Source organism: Bos mutus, chromosome 17, assembly GCF_027580195.1.
Source record: "Bos mutus isolate GX-2022 chromosome 17, NWIPB_WYAK_1.1, whole genome shotgun sequence".
Lineage (NCBI taxonomy): Eukaryota > Metazoa > Chordata > Mammalia > Artiodactyla > Bovidae > Bos > Bos mutus.
Window position 1 is genome coordinate 57,215,813 of NC_091633.1, and position 14,922 is coordinate 57,230,734.

Sequence of the window (14,922 nt, forward strand, 5' to 3'; positions counted from 1 at the left end):
ACGGACCTTTGTTGGCAAAGTAACGTCTCTGCTTTTGAATATGCTATCTAGGTTGGTCATAACTTTCCTTCCAAGGAATAAGCATCTTTTAATTTCATGGCTTCATCACCATCTGCAGTGATTTTGGAGCCCAAAAAAATAAAGTCTCCCCATCTATTTCCCATGAAGTGATGGAATCTTAGTTTTCTCAATGTTGAGCTTTACGCCAACTTTTTCACTCTCCTCTTTCACTTTCATCAAGAGGCTTTTGAGTTCCTCTTCACTTTCTGCCATAAGGGTGGTGTCATCTGCATACCTAAGGTTACTGATATTTCTCCTGGCAATCTTGATTCCAGCTTGTGCTTCTTCCAGCCCAGGGTTTCTCATGATGTACTCTGCATAGAAGTTAAATAAACATGGTGACAATATACAGCCTTGACATACTCCTTTTCCTATTTGGAATCAGTCTGTTGTTCCATGTCCAGTTCTAATTGTTGCTTCCTGACCTGCATACAGATTTCTCAAGAGGCAGGTCAGGTGGTCTGGTATTCCCATCTCTTTCAGAATTTTCCAGTTTATTGTGATCCACACAGTCAAAGGCTTTGTGATAGTCAATAAAGCAGAAATAGATGTTTTTCTGGAACTCTCTTACTTTTTCGATGATCCAGCAGATGTTGGCCATTTGATCTCTGGTTCCTCTGCCTTTTCTAAAACCAGCTTGAACATCTGGAAGTTCATGGTTCACGTATTGCTGAAGCCTGGCTTGGAGAATTTTGAGCATTACTTTACTAGTGTGTGAGATGAGTGCAATTGTGTGGTAGTTTGAACATTCTTTGGCATTGCCTCTCTTTGGGATTGGAATGAAAACTGACCTTTTCCAGTCCTGTGACCACTGTTGAGTTTTCCAAATTTGCTGGCATATTGAGTGCAGCACTTTCACAGCATCATCTTTCAGGATTTGGAATAGCTCAACTGGAATTCCATCACCTCCTCTAGTTTTGTTCATAGTGATGCTTTCTAAGGCCCACTTGACTTCACATTCCAGGATGTCTGGCTCTAGGTGAGTGATCACACCACTGTGATGATCAGGGTCATGAAGATCTTTTTTGTACTGTTCTTCTGTGTATTCTTGCCACTTCTTCTTAATATCTTCTGCTTCTGTTAGGTCCATACCATTTCTGTACTTTATCGAGCCCATCTTTGCATGAAATGTTCCCTTGGGATCTCTAATTTTTTTGAAGACATCTCTAGTCTTTCCCATTCTGTTGTTTCCCTCTATTTCTTTGTATTGATCGCTGACGAAGGCTTTCTTATCTCTTCTTGCTATTCTTTGGAACTCTGCATTCAGATGCTTATATCTTTCCTTTTCTCCTTTGCTTTTCACTTCTCTTCTTTTCACAGCTATTTGTAAGGCCTCTGCAGACAGCCATTTTGCTTTTTTGCATTTCTTTTCCATGGGGATGGTCTTGATCCCTGTCTCCTGTACAATGTCACGAACCTCTGTCCATAGTTCATCAGGCACTCTATCAGATCTAGTCCCTTAAATCTACTTCTCACTTCCACTGTATAAGCATAAGGAATTTGATTTAGGTCATATTCTCAGTAACAGGGTTTATTCTTATGTTTCATCTTTCAAAAGTAACTGCAGAATTAAACATATGATTTCAGGGAAAATTTTTTCTTTGGAAAAAAAATGGCATAAGTTGGCAAATATTTTACATAAAAAACAAAATCAAGCATATATTTAAGGTCAAAATCTTCTCTGTCTTCTCATGTGGATCCTCAACACACAGAGGATAACTCCCATCAGAGCAAAAGATGCACATTCAGGGGCCATGATTCTGCCCAGGAAAACCAATTAACCAATTGTGTCAGAGGACACATTGAATTGTCAGAGGACAATTCAATTCCCCAGGCCATCAGGATGGTTTTACCACTAATATTAAGTTTGGTGAGGTGATGCTTTGTCATGAGAGGAATAAAGATGTGAGCTGTCAGGGCTCCACTTTGATCAGAAGTCCAGCTTTGGGGGCTCAGTATTGAATTAGTTAGCTATGCTTCCTTTAACATGAGGAAGCACCACAGACATGAAATAGAAGACACATGGATAGAACATAACCAAAAAGCAACATTATTTGAAGGCTTTTCCACTCAAAATGTGGTTCCTGGATCTGCGGTGTCTGCATCACCCGGAAGCTTGTAAGAAACGCAGAACCTTGAGCCAGACCCCAGATCTACTAAATTCGAATTCACACCGTAGCACAGATGATTCTTATGCATATTCAAGCTTGAGAACCACCACTTTAAGGAAAATATAAGGTAAGAAATCATTCTAAATCACAATGAGTATTAGATGGTCACTGAAACTAGCAAATTCTTGATGTTCAGAAGGACAGAACACAAAGAAGCAATACAGAGAACTCCCTAGAACAAGCGAAGTCAAAGATTTATGCCTTTGGCTCACTGTCAGAGGTCAGTCTGCCTGCTGCTCATTTGTTTCAGTTTAGGATAAGAACGACATGGATCTCCACTGTATATGAAGTAAGAAAGGAAGGCTCTGTCAATTCCGGTGATAAGGCATCCTTAACCCTGAGAACTCAGAACACTTCAGCATCACAACAGATTTGCACCAGACTTTAAAATCTTAGTCGCTCAGTCATGTCTGACTCTGCAACCCACGGACTATAGCCCACCAGGCTCCTCTGTCCATGGGATTCTCCAGACAAGAATACTGGAGCAGGTGTTATTCCCTTTTCCAGGGGATCTTCCTGACCCAGGGACCGAACCCGGGTCTCCTGCACTACAGGCAGATTCTTTACTGTCTGAACTAGCAGGGAAGCCCAGAATTTAAAGTTTCTAACAATAATCAAGGATCCTAACAGGAAGCACTTGGAGCAGCTCTGGGAATATAGCGAGTCCACCACCTGACTTGTTAAACTGTGTTTTGTGTCGTCACAAAAAGGAAAGCAATCTGAAGAATTACAAAGTAAATATGTGAAAATATGCTTGATTTAATCTCAGTCAACTCTTCCCAAGAGGTTGGTTACATATGTCTACTATAACCACTCTTTCAAACACTGAGATAAAATGTTCTAACACAGTACAGAATTAAGACTTAAGGAAACTAGGGGTCATTCCATTTAAGAGATGAGAACACTGAGACCCAGAGGTGGGACAGAAAAGCTCCACAGGCTTAGCAGCCACTCGGGTTGGTTAGAAGTTCTTTTGTTCTAAGGTGGGCTTTTAACCTTCTCTTTTTTTTATTATTTTTTATTGGAGCATAGTTACTTTACAATGCTATGTCAGTTTCTATTGTGCACCAAAATGAATCAGGATACATATACATAAATCCCCTCCCGTGTGGATTTTCTTCCCATTCAGGTCACCACGGTGCACTCAACAGAGTTCCCTCTGCTATACAGTATGTTCTCATCAGTAATCTATTTTACACATTGGTATCAATAGTGTTTATGGGTCAATCCCAATTTCCTAATTCACCCCACTCCCTCCTTGGCATCCATACATTTGTTCTCTACATCTGTGTCTCTATTTCTGCTTTGCAAATAGGATCATCTATACCATTTTTCTCAGAGAAGGCAATGGCACCCCACTCCAGTACTCTCACCTGGAGAATCCCAGAGACGGCAGAGCCTGGTGGGCTGCCGTCTATGGGGTCGCACAGAGTCGGACACGACTGAAGTGACTTAGCAGCAGCAGCAGCATACCATTTTTCTAGATTCCACGTATATGGGTTAATTTACAATATTTGCTCTTCTCTTTTTGACTTTTTTCTTCACAGTATGACACTTTTGGTTGCTACTCACACATCATCCAAAGGATAGGAATTTTCATCAAATGTTCCAGAAAAGGTTGAAATTTCAAGGTAATTTTTCTCTATAAATACTTCATGTGACACATGACATTTTGCTTACTTAACAAAAGCTTGTAAAACTGGTCACCAGCCCTAAATACATTGTTTGTTTGTTTTTTAATTGCTATCATACAGCAGAGGTTTAAAAAAAATGGTACAAGAGAGTTTTATAGAAATTCACTAGATGCTTGGGTATTTTTAAAAGGCCTTCTCTGTCGTCTGAAAATTGTCTAGAGGACAGGAGTCTCCTGTCTATACTTAAGAAGACAGAGCTTTTCTCCTGATACTATTATTCGGCAGCTGCATATTCCAAATGTAATGGCTCCTAGCAGTCCTTCTCAAGCCTATCTCAAGAAGCAGAGGCATGCAGAGAGAAGTTTAATTTGGATGGAGGTTGATTCTTCCCTTCACACGTACTAAATAGGGCTTTGAGGAAGTACTATCTCAGCAACGTCCAATACTGCAAAGTCCTTAACGTCCCACACATCGACCCAAGGCCAGTTAAATACTATGTGTTTGAGAAAAACTAAAACTGAAGCTTTGGCTGTATCCTCAGGCCATTTCTAATACAGACATCAGAAGTTATTCATTCACAGAACCAAGTGAATTCCTTTTGAGACTACATTTCAGGTTCAAATTAGTATTGACTGAATTAGCTATGGTTTCTGATGATTAATTTCTCATTTTCTTTTGAAATCTGAAATTTCAAAGTAAGATAATAAATTTAATTAAAATTTTATCTTCTGCTTTTTATTATGACAGGCAAGGATAAATGCATATTTGTGATCATTACAATTTTGCTCTAACTCTCCAGAGATGTTCATAGAGTGCCTGAGGTTATCTACAAAGAATATAGTGTAACCTAACTAAGATTTCTCCATCATACTCCTTACTGCATACAGATGATAAGTCTGAATTCTCTCACTGAAAGCAGTTTCTTTACACTCAAATGTGTATACAATCACACATTCTACCTTAAAATATTTACTCAAAACTGCACTACAATAAGAGCAAACAATAGGTACTCAAAAAAATAAAATTTAATTGTTAAATCTGAATTGGGAAGAATATCAACAAAAAGAACAAGGCTGAGTGGTGAAGTTCCAAGCCATTGTTCCACCTGCAAATTCATTTAATTTCTCTGGTGCCTCTCATGCAACTAAAGAAATCGTGGATTAATTGAGTGAATTCCCTTTAAAGTATGAGCTAATCTAGGATCAGCTAGAGTATGTATACATGCTGAATCACCTCAGTCATGTCTGGTTCTTTGCAGTCCTATGGACTGTAGCCCACCAGGCTCCTCTGTCCATGGGATTCTCCAGGCAAGAATACTGGAGTAGGTTGCTGAGCCTACCTCCAGGGGATTTTTCCAACCCAGGGATCAAAGCCATGTTTCCTGCAGCTCCTGCATTACAGGCAGATTCTTTACCACTGAGCCACCAGAGAAGCTTCTTTCAGCTAGAATATATGAAGGGTTATTACTGAGACTGTATGGAGTTTAAGTATAGCTTCATGTGAAAGTAAGTCATTGATTTTTGCCTGAATACTGAATAAATCTATTTCCTTTCCCATCTTTACAGTCTCAAGCTAAGGCTCTCCAACTTTTAGGGCTGTTTTCACTTCTCATGTAAGGAGAAGTAAGGAAAGAAAATATCGTAATCATTAATTCATATGACACGTATTTACTGAGAATCTGCTATATAGAATAACCTGTTTAAATGGAAAAGCTTTTTATATTCTCTCCAAAGTACTAATTTTCAATCCTTAAATAGCATAAGCAATATAACATCTACCTCTTCACCCTCCTCTCCCTCCTCTCTCCAACCCCGTACTCCCCAAACCCCTCTATCCCTCCCATAAACATTTTAGCACTTAATATTGCCTGGTTCTTTTCCCAATAGTGAACTGCTCTGAGAATTTCTTCATCAATTGTTTTCCCTTTGTCTGGCAAGTTCTTAAGTGTGCCTCTGTTTGACTTGACTATTTCTTGCTGTTGTTCTAGGGTCTTTTATAGTTTAACTCTCTGTTAGTCTAGTGTGCACATCTGAATCCCTCTCATGCCTGTATGCTTAGTTGCTCAGTCGTGTCTGACTGTGACCCCGTGGACTGTAGCCCGCCAGGCTCCTCGGTCTATGGGATTCTCCAGGCAAGAATACTGGGGTGGGTTGCCATGTCCTTCTCCAGGGGATCTTCTCCACCCAGGGACAGACCCCTTGTCCCCTTCCCAGATGGCTCAGCAGGGAAGGAATGGCACTTCCTGTTACAGTAATTTAGCATGAGCGACATAGCAAAGTGGAGAAGAGAGCTATTCGGGACCCGGACTGCCGAGGTTCTGCCCTCTGGGATCTAGGGCAATTATCTAAATCAAACCATTCCTCAGTTTCCTCACCATGAGTTAGGGAAATGGTAACACCTGTTTAGTGAATTGTGGAGAGGATTAAATAAATACATGCAAAATTTTAGGTATTCCATTTCTAGCAGAAATGGACCAAGGAAACTGAATATTATATGCCTCACTGATTGCAAGTAGATACAAAAAGCAAGCTACTTGGGCATTTTGAAAAATAAACAAAAGCAGGAAAATTGTGAGAGGGAACTAAAACGGAGAGAGGTAAACCACAGGCAGTGACTTTTCATTTTTCCGTTTTCTTTCAGTTCAGATCTGAAGGAAGTTCTTATTTTTTGACATGAGCCAAAAAAACTGTGGCAAGTTTAAAAGAATTTAAACCATATATGTATATTTTCAGAACATATTATAATTAAACTAGAATTCAATAACAGAAAAGTATCTAAAAAATACAAATATTAGGGAAATAGGTAACACACTCTTTAGATAACCACTGGGCCAAAGAGGACATCACAAAAGTAATTAGAAAATAATTTGAATTATGAAAGTAAAGACTAATGACAAAATTTGTGGAATGTACCAATGATAGACGTACTTATAAAAATATATTATATTAATATTAAAAAGTTTCAAATCTATGATCCAAGTTACCTTAGGAAACTAGAAAGAGTACATACTAGTAAAACTAGTTTTCTAGTAAAATTAGAAAGACTACATTCTCCCATAAGGGAGGGAATAATACAAATTAAAGCAGAAATCAGTATGATTGAAAATTAAAACAATTGAAAAAAATTCAATAAATCCCAAAGATAAATAAAATTGATAAACTTATCCAGACTGACCAAGACAAAAGAGAGAAGCTATACATTAGCAATATCAGGAATGGACGAGGAGGCATCACTACAAACCAGAACTTAAATAATTAAGAGAGATTCTGAATAATATGAAAATAAATGTAACAATTAAACAAGGTCTTACTATATAGCGGAGCGAACTGTACTCAGTATATTGTAATAAACCATAATGGAAAAGAATCTGAAAAAGAATATATATGTGTATGTATAACTGAATCACTCTGCTATACACCAGGAAGTAGCACAACATTTTAAATCAACTATAAAGTGTGATTATATAAAATTGAACAAATTGCTTGAACAAAAACTGCCAAATCTCACTCAAGAAGAAATGTATAAGCTGAGTAGTCCTGTACCTATTACAATACTTGGATTCATATTTAGAAGCTACAAACAAAACTCTAGGCTAGATGACTTTCCTGATGAGTGGTACTAAAAATTTGAAGAACAAATAATAAAAATCTGTACAAACTCTTTGAGAAAACCAAAAATGGGGAATAATTTCTAATTTCTTTTATGAGGCCAGCATTATCCCAGTGCAAAATCAAAGATGATATAAGAAAAGAAAAATACAGAAAAACATGCTCATGAAATTTGACTCAGAAAAAAATATCAACCAAAGCTTAGCTATAACAGATCTAATTCAACAGTACATACAAGTAGTTCATTCTAGAATGAACCAGTATACAGAGGGGTTTATCTAGGAATGCAAAACTAGTTCAACATTCAAAAATTGAACACATATGATCATCTCAAAGATGCAAAAAAAGTACTTGACAAAAATTCAACATCCAGAAAAAAGAAACTCTCATTCAGAAAATTGTTTAGTAAACAAACAGATGGAGAAGGCAATGGCACCCCACTCCAGCACTCCTGCCTGGAAAATCGCATGGACGGAGGGGCCTGGTGGGCTGCAGTCCATGGGGTCGCTAAGAGTCGGACACGACTGAGTGACTTCACTTTCACTTTTCACTTTCATGCATTGGAGAAGGAAATGGCAACCCACTCCAGTGTTCTTGCCGGGAGAATCCCAGGGACGGGGGAGCCTGGTGGGCTGCCGTCTATAGGGTCGCACAGAGTCAGATACGACTGAAGCGACTTAGCAGCAGTAGCAGTAGCAGCAAACAAACAAACAAAAAACTCTCAGCAACTTAAGAATGAAAGAGAACAACTTTGATTATGGAAATCTATAAAAGTGTTACAGTTACCATCATAACTACAAAATAAAAGACTCAGTACTTTGATGCAAAGATCAGGAATAAGGTAAGAATTTCCACTCTCTCCTTTCCTCTTCAATTTCAATTTCACAGCAGAAGTCATAACTAAAGCAATAAGGCAAGGAAAAAACAAAAGACATACAGATTGGAAAGAAACAACTAACATTGTATCTATTTGCAGACAACATGATTGCCTGTGCAGAAAATAGCTACCAAAAAAGCTAGAAAAAATTTTATCGAAGTTGTGCAATATAAAGTCAATATATAAAAATCAATTGTCTACAAAATAGCTATGAAAATGGAAAAATAAACTTTTTAAAAGTACCATTTATTATAGGACCAAAAGCAAAAAGTTAGAAACAAAATCAAACAAAATATGTACAGAATCTTTATGCTATAATCTACAGAACACTGATAAAAGAAATAAGACAAAATCAAATGAAGATATGTGTGTGTGTGTGTGTGTGTTCATGGATTGAAAGTCTCATTATTGTTAAGATGTCAGTTTTTTCTAAACTGACCACTAGGGGCAGAGCTAGGCTCCTGACTGCAAGGTACATAGCTGTCACAAGTAAGAATACATTTTAAAAGTCTACAAGCAATAAATGCTGGAGAGGGTGTGGAGAAAAGGGAACCCTCTTACACTGTTGGTGGGAATGCAAACTAGTACAGCCACTATGGAGAACAGTGTGGAGATTCCTTAAAAAACTGGAAATAGAACTGCCTTATGATCCAGCAATCCCACTGCTGGGCATACACACCGAGGAAACCAGAAGGGAAAGAGACACGTGTACCCCAATGTCGCAGCACTGTTTATAATAGCCAGGACATGGAAGCAACCTAGATGTCCATCAGCAGATGAATGGATAAGAAAGCTGTGGTACATATACACAATGGAGTATTACTCAGCCATTAAAAAGAATACATTTGAGTCAGTTCTAATGAGGTGGATGAAACTGGAGCCTATTATACAGAGTGAAGTAAGCCAGAAAGAAAAACACCAATATGGTATACTAAAGCATATATATGGAATTTAGAAAGATGGTAACAATAACCCTGTGTACGAGACAGCAAAAGAGACACTGATGTATAGATCAGTCTTATGGACTCTGTTGGAGAGGGAGAGGGTGGGAAGATTTGGGAGAATGGCAGTGAAACATGTATAATATCATGTATGAAACGAGTTGCCAGTCCAGGTTCGATGCAGGATACTGGATGCTTGGGGCTGGTGCACTGGAACGACCCAGAGGGATGGTATGGGGAGGGAGGAGGGAGGAGGGTTCAGGATGGGGAACACATGTATACCTGTGGCAGATTCATTTCGATACTTGGCAAAACTAATACAATTTTGTAAAGTTTAAAAATAAAATAAAATAATAAAAAAAAAGGCAACTGGACTCGCGACTGATGTGACTGCAACCTGGTGCTCAATGGCCTAAATTCATGCTACCAGTAACTCAGAAACCAGTGTTCAGTCAAGCAGCAAACACTGTCAGAGGTCCAGTCCCTTGTTGAGCTGTTTGGTAAATAGAGTGGAGGGTAAAAGGAAAGAGCCATTAATATACAATGTGGCTGGGCTCTCACTGGCGCTGTGATCAGCGTCACCTTATATACTAATGAATGGGCAACAAGGAACAGTGCCTGAACACAAAACACAACAAAACAGAAAGCAAAGTGGGTAAGATAATTATCTCAACAGATAACCTGGGACTGCTTCATGGAGGAGATGCTATTTGGCCAGACTTTAAGAGATTTATACACCAGAAAGGTGGGTACAGATAAAAGGAAAGGGAGGCAGGGAAGAGGGAGGGAAAATGAGAGAAAATAAGGAAGAAAAATACTGAAAGTGGAGGCGGTGCGAACAAAGCCCTAAAGCTACAAATGTAGAATATGCATAAATAACAGGAAATTAGCTCGTCGGATGGGAGCAGAGTGCATGGAGCAGCAACAGGAAGTGGGTACACTATCACTGAACGAAATCATCCACAGGGAGGCAGAGCCACTTGTGTTTCCAATGTTAGACGTGGTGTTTGTAAACCAGAAGATAGGGCAATCAGGGTTACCTACTTCCTGCCCTGTTAGTTCACTGCCTCACTCTAAACAAATAATAACTGAGCAACTCTTATCCTGATTATTAAACAAATAATAAATGAGCAACACAGAGGCAAAGTACTGTGAGTAATTCAGAAGCAATATGTCACTGTGCCCTTAAGTGGGATTTACAATCTGGACAGCAGAATCCACAATACTCACAATAAAACACACACACACACACACACACACACACACACACACACAAAAACAAGCAACAAATAGCTCAGGTAAAAGGAGTAATGAATCTGCCTTCTAGTCTTTGCCTTCAAGGTACAGAATCAATAAGCAATTTCTGAATATATGGTATTGGCAATATTCTGTGCTAGATATTAAATGTACCTTCTCAACTCTAGTTTTGTTCCTTTTCACTTTTTCTCTTTTTCCCCTTCTTTCTAGAACTGAATATATCTAGTCAGTGTATAAGTCAAGAGACAAATGCAAAAGAAACCACACTGTAGAATGGATATTTTAAAAGGACATCTTAAAATATCTATTTTATTAATGGGTAAACTGAGATTGAGAACACTTTGAAAATTTGTCCAGGGTCAGACAGAGAATGAGTTAGGGAGAAGGGATTTAACTCCAGTTTGAACACTTTAAAAATCCATTGTTTTTATGCTGAGCAAAATACAGTCCCTGAAAACAATTTCAAGAAATTAAAAGAATTGTCATTTAGTTGCTAAAATTCCTTCTGAAAAAGGAAACAGTAAAGTTCAATTTCATGCCAGAAAGCATGTTCCCCAGGCACCAACTCATTCTAAAACAGGTGATTATTCAATCCGGCTGTAATATTACCCTCTCTGTTTTCCTCCCTGTTTTATGTTTTCATGTTAATCATTTTACTTTCTTTTCTGTTTTTAAGCCATATTCAATTAAGATTTGTAATTAGGTTTCAAATTTGAAACACATCTCTAGTAGAAAGCAAACGACAAGAGTAGTAATTAAGGGACAGCTGTCTCATCTTTCTGGGGATGAAACAAGGCTTTTTTGTTTCTAAGTTATAAATACCAGAGAAGTTTTCAAGATTTTTTTTAAGAAATAGTTAACTGAGTAGTCAACTGAATTGAAAGATACTGAATTGATCTAAAAAAGTCAGTGTTCTTTCTGACACATGCTGAGAATCTTTCTTCTGGGATAAGCTTAGGTTAACTCCAACAGTATGAACTTTTATTGCTGCAAATACAGAATCTCCACATTTTATACAAAACCAAATCATTTCTTTAGATTCTAAAGTAGGCACTAACCCAAGATATCTTCCTCTCTTTTAAAATTATGTGACTTTTACAAATAAAGGAGAATAAGTGCTTTCAGTGGAGAGGAATAAGATTCAGAGCAGCTAAGATGCAGATACTAATTTTTTTGTGGTTTTCCTTTGATTTAAGAGGACAAATATTACTAACATTAACATTGAAAATTACTTCAGTTCAGTTCAGTCGCTCAGTTATGTCTGACTACTTGTGACCCCATGAACTGCAGCATGCCAGGCCTCCCTGTCCATCACCAACTCCCAGAGTTCACCCAAACTCATGTCCATCGAGTCGGTGATGCCATCCAGCCATCTCAACCTCTGTCATCCCCTTCTCCTCCTGCCCCCAATCCCTCCCAGCATCAGAGTCTTTTCCAATGAGTCAACTCTTCGCATGAGGTGGCCAAAGTACTGGAGTTTCAGCTTGAGCATCAGTCCTTCCAAAGAACACCCAGGACTGATCTCCTTCAGAATGGACTGGCTGGATCTCCTTGCAGTCCAAGGGACTCTCAAGAGTCTTCTCCAATACCACAGTTCAAAAGCATCAATTCTTCGGTGCTCAGCTTCCTTCACAGTCCAACTCTCACATCCATACATGACCACAGGAAAAACCATAGCCTTGACTAGACGGACCTTTGTTGGCAAAGTAATGTCTCTGCTTTTCAATATGCTATCTAGGTTGGTCATAACTTTCTTTCCAAGGAGTAAGCGTCTTTTAATTTCATGGCTGCAGTCACAATCTGCAGTGATTTTGGAGCCCCAAAAAATAAAGTCTGACACTGTTTCCACTGTTTCCCCATATATTTGCCATGAAGTGATGGGACCAGATGCCATGATCTTCATTTTCTGAATGTTGAGCTTTAAGTCAACTTTTTCACCCTCCTCTTTCACTTTCATCAAGAGGCTTTTTAGTTCCTCTTCACTTTCTGCCATAAGGGTGGATTACTTAGTAAGCTTTACTCCAGTATTCCTTATTGGTACTTTCAGGTATTATTTTTACATGCAAAGTATAATCAGGATTTGAAGCAATTAACCATATAATTCAGGTCAAGAAAAGTCTTCTGCCTGAAAAGCTAAACCACTGAAGCAAACAGTTTGACTTTTTTTTTTTTTCTGGCTTGAATTATCCAGATTCTAGAAAATTATTAAACACAACTTAATGTGCAAATCCATAAAACAGGTCAAGTTACCTAAAAGCAGGCCAGCCTCAGGAGGATAAGGAACCCCTTAAAATGTGTATTTCTAAGACAGAAACTTCTAAAACAGTTCCTAATGTAAACCTGGAAATAATGGTTAAGTTATAGCAAGTTCACTAAAGGTGCACACACAGACACAAACACATTCATATACGTATATACTACAGAACTTCCCAGAACCTATGTTCATGCGTGTTTAAAGCTCCTAAGAGTGGTACAGTATTCAGAAATTTTCAAACCTTTATGATCCCAAACCATTTTACATAGAACAGATCATGGAACTAGTATTGGGACTCACTGAGAACCTTATTGCACAGTCATAAGCCTTTCATGCTGTACACTGGCAGGAGATGTAGGAGGGTGGGGCTGGGTGGTAGATTTGAAAGCTTCTATTAATACACCCAGGGGACCAGAAGAAAGACCAAATGACATAGGACAGAAATCCCAAGGGCAAAAAGTGGCCAAGCGAAGCTGGTTTGAAGACGCTTCTAGCATAACCATGAAGACCCTATGGGACTAGGCTGATTGCCATATTCATGTTCATTCATTTCCTTTCTCTTTGGCTGCACCACAGGGGATGTGGGATCTCAGTTCCCTGAGCAGGGATCGAACCTGTATCCCCTGTGCTGGAAGCATGGAGTCATAACCACTGGGTCATCAGGGAAATCTCCATCTCATTTTTCAACACAGCTTCATCTTCAGCTTCTCTCCACCTCTGTGACCCTCCTTAATCTTGGTCAGTTATGTTCTTTATTCGCTGCTGTTCTTTCTACCTGGGACTCTTTCCTTTATACTTCGGCTCTTAGCTTAACACCATCTTCCACAGAAACATCCTCTGTTTAGTCCATCTGTAATAGATTCCTCTCTTCTTTCCCAGTATTTTCCCTACAGAATTTCTCTTCATAACATTTACCACACTTTTTATTTACATATTGACATTTGTTTGTTTATTTCATGTCATGTTCACAGGACTACAAGCACCATGAAGGCAGGAATAGACTATGCCTGTTTTGTCCAAATTTATGATCACCAAATATCTCATAGATGAGTGTTTGCCATATAGCAGGCCTTTTATAAATATGTGTCAATTTAATAATAAATAATAATAATTAATTCCTTCACATATCTCCCTGAGTGAAAGTTGCTCAGTCGTGTCTGACTCTTTGCTTACCCCATAGTCTATACACTCCATGGAATTCTCCAGGCCAGAATACTGGAGTGGGTATCCTTTCCCTTCTCCAGGGGACCTTCCCAACCCAGGGATCGAACCCAGGTCTCCTGCACTGCAGGCAGATTCTTTACCAGCTGAGCCACAAGGGAAGCCCATGTCTCCCTTGGCCTGGCCTAATTGAAATCCTCAAAATTGACTTAATATATACATAGAAATAAGTTCCTCTTTAGGATATAATCATCTATCTATAATATGCAGTCACATACATTCTAAAACATCAAACTTGCATTTTTGTGAAATATTTTTATAATGGGGGCTGTAGGTTTGAATAAATCATCAATCTAAATCAATACTATGGGTTGATTATTGAGAACCACTCTCGTACCTGCTTTCTTGTATTCTTCAAATACTTCTACTCTTTTATTACTGCCTTGCTGATTTCAGAGCTCTGCAAAGAACAAAAAGACAAATGTTAGGATCTGGTGTTTCACCAGGAACTCCTCTTAAAAAAAAAAATTACTGGAGTATAGTTGCTTTACAATGTTGTGTTAATGTCTGCTGTACGGCAAAGTGAATCAGCTATACATATGCACATATCCCCTCCTTTTTTTGGACTGCCTTCCCACTTTGGTCACCACAGAGCACTGAGTATATTTCCTGTGCTATACAGTAGGTTCTCATTCATTACCTGTTTTATACATAGCACCAATAATGCATATATGTCAATCCCAATCTCTCAATTCATCCCAGCCTTCCTTCCCCCTTTAGTGTCCATACGTTTGTTCTCTACATCTGTGTATCTATTTCTGCTTTGCAAATAGCTTCTTCTATAGGAATGCCTCTTTCCTAGGTAAAATATTTAATTTGCTTGTAATGCCCATTCTTCCAAACTTGAGGACTTATGATCACAAGATTCATGGAATACAGCTATTTCTTATTTGTATTCA

The 14,922-nt window shown here is 38.6% G+C and overlaps 1 protein-coding gene across 4 annotated transcripts in view; it reads right to left on the reverse strand.

Annotated features, from left to right (window-relative positions):
- The window catches only part of INPP4B (inositol polyphosphate-4-phosphatase type II B), an 857,173-nt gene that overhangs the window by 436,834 nt on the left and 405,417 nt on the right, over positions 1–14,922 (reverse strand). For all 4 annotated transcript variants that reach the window (XM_070386586.1, XM_070386587.1, XM_070386583.1 and 1 more), the window contains one exon: positions 14,361–14,423. The gene's annotated coding sequence lies outside the window, so the exon portion shown is untranslated. The remainder of the gene's footprint in view (positions 1–14,360; positions 14,424–14,922) is intronic.